The sequence below is a fragment of the Uloborus diversus genome, chromosome 7 (genome assembly GCF_026930045.1).
Source record: "Uloborus diversus isolate 005 chromosome 7, Udiv.v.3.1, whole genome shotgun sequence".
In the NCBI taxonomy this organism is placed as follows: domain Eukaryota; kingdom Metazoa; phylum Arthropoda; class Arachnida; order Araneae; family Uloboridae; genus Uloborus; species Uloborus diversus.
The window spans coordinates 69,296,838-69,304,041 of NC_072737.1; positions in this window are offsets into that span (position 1 = coordinate 69,296,838).

A 7,204-nucleotide genomic window follows, 5' to 3' on the forward strand; every position below is an offset into this window, starting at 1 on the left:
AATCAAATCATTTTTTTTTCAATAATACAAAAAAAAAAAAAAAAGGAAATAAAATAAAATCTTCAAAGGTGATTGAAATAAATTAAGGAAATTGCTTAGTTTGGCTTCCCAGCAAAAATATATTTTTTTAATTAATCGTGAAATCCATAAGCAGTTTTAATTCCTAAAACTTAAGAAATTGTTCAGAAAGGCAGATGCCAATTTTCATACTTGGTATTATTTATTTTAGATCTGATATGTAGTTTGTTTCTGAAGTAAATGCTTCAATATGCGGTAAATTTTGAAAAAAAAATCCACTTTATCGAGAAAGTTTATTTTTTTCAAGTGGCCCGTGTTAACAAACCCACGAGTTTTTTTTTTTTTTTTTTTTCGTGCTGTGCCGGGTTTGACGAATCCTGTACGTTAATAAATTTAAATAATTCAATAAATAAAATACATATTTTAAGGGGAGTTAGTACCCCCTATACCGTCAATGTTAATTTTCACATGTTCATGTACCTTTTTCTGAAAATCTATTAAAGATACAATTATGAATTTTTTCTTTTCCTTAAGTAGACTTTTTTCTCTATACTGAAGTAAAATTTTACAGAAAGAAAGCTTTTTTAAAATATTCTAATTAGATGTATGGAATTGGTGGCAAAAATTTCAAAGCCTAACACAATCTAGGTTCTGAGAAAAGGAACATTTAGTTTCAAAAATACCATTTCTCGATATAGGAATTTAAAGAAGAAAATCATACCTTATCAAAATATATTTACATTTTTTTAAAGCTTATTTTAACTTACTTCTCATATGAGCACAATCAAAAAGTTTGTATCATTAAAAAGGTATTTAAATGGAGTATCAAAATATCTAGAAATAAAAAAATCGAATTTTTGAAAGTATTTAGGGTATTGACTCCCCGAAAAGTTCTTACAATTTTCAAATGATGCACTATAATGGCTAAGATGTGTCTACTACATATATGGAGATTAGAAACGTACCGAGTACTCGGTAACTACTCGGTACTCGGCCTACTCGGCCAATTTGCCGAGTACTCGGTACTCGGCCAAATTCTGATCAGATACTCGGCCAATACCGAGTAGTTGCAAAAAATTGAATATTGTCCAAGACAGATACTAAAATTTATATATATAAAAAAAGAGCAAGCATTATATTCTGCAATCATTTACAATTAAAATTTATAAGTCAAATTTAAATTTTGAGAATAATGAAGTTTGTAATGCTTCAATGGAATAAATCTTTATTTTAATGTCCCCAAAGTTAATAAAACTTGTTTATTAAAAATTATACAAAAAAGGTAAGTATAGAAAATATGGAATTTTTATATTAAAAATGGTCTTTTGCTACAAACAAAAATTAGTTATAAAAAATATAAAAATACCTTTGCTTAAAAAATTAAAGGAAATAAAACAACGTTAAAAGCACAGTGCAGGAACACTGCAGACACGTGTTTTGGCATTACAGAGAATTCCTTTTTCAATGCACAAAATGGGAGCTCGTGGATTTAAAGGCATCCGACAAAAGTCGGATTTTTTTGTCGAATGTCTTTACATTCTTTAGATCACATGTTATGCACTGAAAAAGACGTTCCTTGTAACGGGGGGGGGGGGGGGGGCAGAAACACGTCTCTGCAGTGTTCCTGCACATTTGTTGTATTAAAATTATTTATGTTTGGTGGACTAAAACTATAATTGATTCGTATACAGTGAAAGCCCTCCTAACCGACACCCCTCTTATGCGGACAATTTTTTAATTCCCCAGTTCCAATGCAAATAACATTATTAAACCCCTGTCCTGCGGACACCTCTATATTATGGACAAAAAAATTGTCCTGTTATTGTCCGCATTAGAGGGATTTTACTGTAATTTGTTTTAATTCCAACTTGATTAATCATACCTTTTATTTATTTTTAATTTTAAGAATAATTTTTTGGTAAAATTTTTGACACAAACAAAATTGTTTATATAATGCGTAATTAAACTTCAGCAGGAATTTAGTTTTAAAAACTATTATATGGACAAGGAGGTCTATACTACTATTCCAATAAGTTCAAAATTCATCACATGTGTGACGGTGGTTCTTCTTAAAACATAATTGGTACTTGGTAACTCGACCGAGTCATGAAAGGCTGAGTACTTGGTACTCGGCCAAAGTGCTACTCGGTACGTCTCTACCTTTTATTTATTTATTTTTAATTTTAAAAATAATTTTTTTGTAAAATTTTTGACACAAACAAAATTGTATATATAATGCGCAATTAAATTTCAGCAGGAATTTAGTTTTAAAAACTATTATATGGACAAGGAGGTCTATACTACTATTCCAATAAGTTCAAAATTCATCACATGTGTGTCGGTGGTTCTTCTTAAAACGTAATTGGTACTTGATAACTCGGCCGAGTAGTGAAAGGCCGAGTACTCGGTAACTCGGTACTCGGTCGAGTATTGAAAGGCCGAGTACTCGGTACTCGGCTACTCGGCCAAAGTGCTACTCGGTACGTCTCTAATGGAGATATAAATTTTAAAAATGAAATACAGCGATATTAGTTAAACTATCACAAATGTAAAAATTTGCTAGGGAATTTCTTTTTTTTTTTTTTGAAGTGCCTGCTTCTTTTTAGTTGGTCTGTGATGAATAACATTTGGATGATAAAAAAATTACTTTAGTTGAATCATTTTATGATTCTACTTGAAAAGGGTCTCAAATTTTCAATGGACTTCCCTATTAAAGCTATTTTATGCCATTAACTTTTTGATTGATTAAAGAATTTTATGGTTAAAACTCTGAATTTCCTCTACTCCCCCTTTTCTCTCACTAAAATGCAAGATGTTCCTTAGACCTCAGAAAAACTCATGTGAATTATATTCTTCTATTCCTTAGTTAATTGCAAAAGAATCGCGTAAGTCACACAGAAAATCAATGAAGTAATACATACAAGTTAATAAAAAATTTAATCACAAAATACCCTTCATTTTACATGATAAACTCTTACACATATTTTGATTTTAGGAACAACCGAAAAGGAATTAAAAAGAAATGCGTTGATCGTTTCGTCCCATTAATGACCTTGGCTGCCTGAAATTAAAATACAAATAAAAAGACAAAAATTGCAGCTTATAATAAGATTAAGTGCGTAAAAAATTTGAAGTACAGTCAGAAATCACCTGACGTAAACATTCTTATTTTTTGAATGATACAAATTAAACTAAATAAGTTGGAAAAAAATATAACCGGAAATGTTCAAATCCAATAGTACAATACAACCGTTGATCATACCTTGGGAGCCCAGTATGTTTATCATTTTTTAGAAATAGTCATAGAGAGGCAATACATTATTTAACAAAAGAGACAACTTGACTTTGATTTTCTTTGATGAAAAAAATTACATAATAATGTATGTGAAAGAAAAAACATAAAGGATGATTCTAATTCTAATCAAGGAAAAACCATGCTGCTTTTAAAGGAATTTCAAAATCCAACTCGAGTATCCATGTTTGTGACTTGTGTGCTATATATCGGTCAAGACCCTTAATTTGTCCAAATGGGGAAAAAATCACTAAGAAAGTTCTATGCGTTTCCTATGATAGTACTTTTTTCCCACCATTTCATACTGCAAAAAACATATTTTCGTTATTTTAAAAATAGATACTCTTTATTTCTGCATTTATGCATCATTTTCGCGTGTTTATTTGTTGTTTGATTTGGAACCTAAGTTGGTTAGTATTTTTAGTCTGATTGGGTAAAAATTTTAGGTGTCATAACTTGATTCTACTTCTACACAGTAAAACTAGTTTGCACACATATAAAACATGGCTTGCTGCTTTCAGGAGAAGATGCTAGTTGCATTACTTAAATTATCTATTTTGTGCACATCTCAGAGTAAATAATGAAGAAAGGTAAGAATCAATGTACCACACATATATTCAGAGATATTACTAGAATTATTTTCAAGATATGAAAATATTCATTGATATTTTTCCAAAATCGCGTTTATTAAGATTTATAACAAAGGATGAAATGGAAGTTGTCGGACAAAGAAGAGATGTGCACTAATTTGTTTTTTTCATTGTAAAAAAAACCCCGAAATGTTCCTAGAAAATAACGGACAACTAAAGTATCTTATTCCTGCCGGTAACATATCCTGCGAAAAACAGAAAAGTTTTTGTCCCTATCAGAATCTTCCCAAAATTAAGCTGGTATATTTTGGAGGAATTAAAAACCTTTCCACCTTTCCAATACAGACAAACAAAGCCTCTTCACTAAAAATGTTCATGATTGGATGAAGTAATTTTCTCTTTCTGATACTATTCACTATTTTGAGGTTGTAGAAGACCCATTATGTATAGAAAAGCACATGCTGTATCTTTTATATTGAGAATACGTGGGGTTTAATGGGAAAATGTCATTTAATTATTTGGTGTGACATATAATTGTTTTGATTATTTTGTATGCATCTTACTTTCATGTTTTCAAGAAACAAAATTATATGCGAAGATCACATGTCTAATTTTAGTTGTTTTTTTCCCCAAATTCATGCTATAAAGTATGTATTTTAACACACTTGTCTTCCAATAATTTTATAATTACGTAACGAATTATAACAAGTGTATTAATGAGTGCTTAGATGCTTTTACCTGTTATTTATTTTGCAATACATGTACTTCCTTCAACTATTTTATTTTGTTTATAATTCGAAAGATGCAAAGATTTGTCATTGACATTAATGTCTAGGAGTTGTAGACAGTATAATTCAAAACGTATTAATAAGCTTATTTCATTTGTTACTGTATTAATTTCATTGTGTTCTATTTCGTATTGGGTGACTTCATGTTAAATCAGGAGGGCACTGAACCTGAACATTTCATACTAACATAAAACTTTCAGAAATATTGCTCTTTTATATCATAAAGATACATATGGTTTTTAAAAAATCTTTCCTAAATCATCCTACATAATTGAAATCTGAGCGTCTGTACCTATCAATCTATTATTAATCTATATACATATGTCCGAGTAACTTCTCCCGAACGCCAGTAAACTGACCATCAAACCAGGTACAATTGGATTCGTAATTTTCCCGTCTTATGTTTGGCTGTTTAACATAATCCTCCGATAATAATTAGCAGAGATGTCAATTGAAAACTATTTATTACTAGAATGTCATCCGTCATGGTATGACAGGTGAAAATTTGCTTCTACATTTAACGCAGCCATTGCCTCTTTGGTGATATTTTGGTACTTTTAAATTTTAACCCTAACTCCAGTGGATCAACCCTAAACTCTAGTGAAAATTTGTTTCGATATACATTTAAACGCAGCGAATGCCTGTTTGGTGATATTTTGGTAGTTTAAGTTAAATTTGGCAGTTTAACCCTAACTCCAGTGGATTAAACATTAACTCCAGTAGATAGTGGTCATTGTTGACCATTTTTAACCGACTTCAAAAAGGAGGCGGTTATCAGTTCATACCGTATGTATGTTTTTTTTTTTTTTTTTTTTGTCCACTCATTGCGTCTCACCTAGTGGACCGATTTTGATGATTCTTTTTTTAATGGATAGGGGATGGCTCAACTTAGGTCCCATTATTTTGTTTGACCATATTTGTTCTTTAGAAAAAAAGTTATGGGCAAAAAACAGTAAATTTTATGCAATTTCCCTATTAAATGATTTTGTAGCGAAGTTCGCACTTTTCATCCGTGGATAACGGTGGCTCAGTAGTAGAATTCTCGCCTCCCACACGCGAGACCCGGGTTCAAATCCCGACTAGGACAAGGTGCATTTTACTAAAATTTCGTTTCTACTGTTTCCCGTATTTTCTCGAATGTTCTATTAATTTCTGTACCTTTCCAAGTCTGGAAAGTTCCAGCACTTTCTCAAGTTGTATATAAGGAGATGTAACGTTCATTCGTGGTTCTGAATAAAGATCTCGAGTTTAGACGAACGAGTATTCGCTTCATTTGGCTTTCACATTGTCTTCGCTATCTTCATCTACGCGACAATATGAAACTCATTGTTATAAAAGTTTGATGCCATATAACAGTAACATTAGTAGTAATTGTAATGATAATTTTGAATAAAGGCTTTTCTAAAGCAATACAGTGATATAGAGCCGAGCTTCTTACTAGTTAACTTCTTACTTTTACTGAAATATCTACATTTACACTAAAAACAATGAAATAAAAAAATTATAGAACCGACTTCAAAATTGCTCTAAAAAGTGAAAAATAATTTTATTCTTTAAACACCATCGATAATACTTTTAAACATAATTTTTGAAGTTGGCGCAAAAACAAAAAGTAAAATCCATTGTAACCATGCTTCGTTCATATTTTTATCAAAAAACCATCCAAAGTTAGGAACGAAACATTTATATCGTTACTCAAATATGCTGTCATCAATGCGTAATGCATGTGGTAGTGAAGAAACTGGACGTGGTTAAATTTATACTTGTAGTTGAGTTATGGCTGTGAATGATTTTATCGATCGTTTTTGCGCCAACTTCAAAAATTATGTTTAAAAGTATTATCGATGGTGTTTAAAGAATAAAATTATTTTTCCCTTTTTAGAGCAATTTTGAAGTCGGTTCTATTTTTTTTCAAAATTTTTTTATTACGTTTCTTTATTCTCCTAAAATGAGTCTTAGTACCAGTAAAACAGTTAAGTCATCGGATCGAGTTCAGCCTTGTCACGATTAAGCACTTCCCTGCATGTTAAACATTACCAAAACATTCTCAGAGTTTCATTGTTGAAACACGCGGGTTACTTGATCACCGACTATTATTTATATGAGGATGATACATAGGATAATACTTAGATTTCTCGACATGAAATCTCTATTTTTCGATGACTTTCATCCATTCAAGTTATCAGTGCTTCATCTCAACTTTCCTTAACAATGCTTTTATTGAAATTTATAGCGTGAAGAAAACCAAGGAATATCTGTTGCCATTTTATTTCTTGAACATAAACAAATAAAATTCTGGGTTTTGCTTTGAGGCTTTTCCTGCAATCGGTAGACTTAAAACGTTTCCTTTTCGGTTATTTTTCCGGAATTTGTCGCAAAATTTTACTGTGTGTTTTTTTTTTTTTTTTTTTTTTTGAGCAATCACGATTGCTTATTGTTCTCATTTGACTGTTTTTGACGTTCCGTGCCTTTTTCAGCTTGGACCAGAAGCCTCTGCAGCACCACCGCCCACCCTC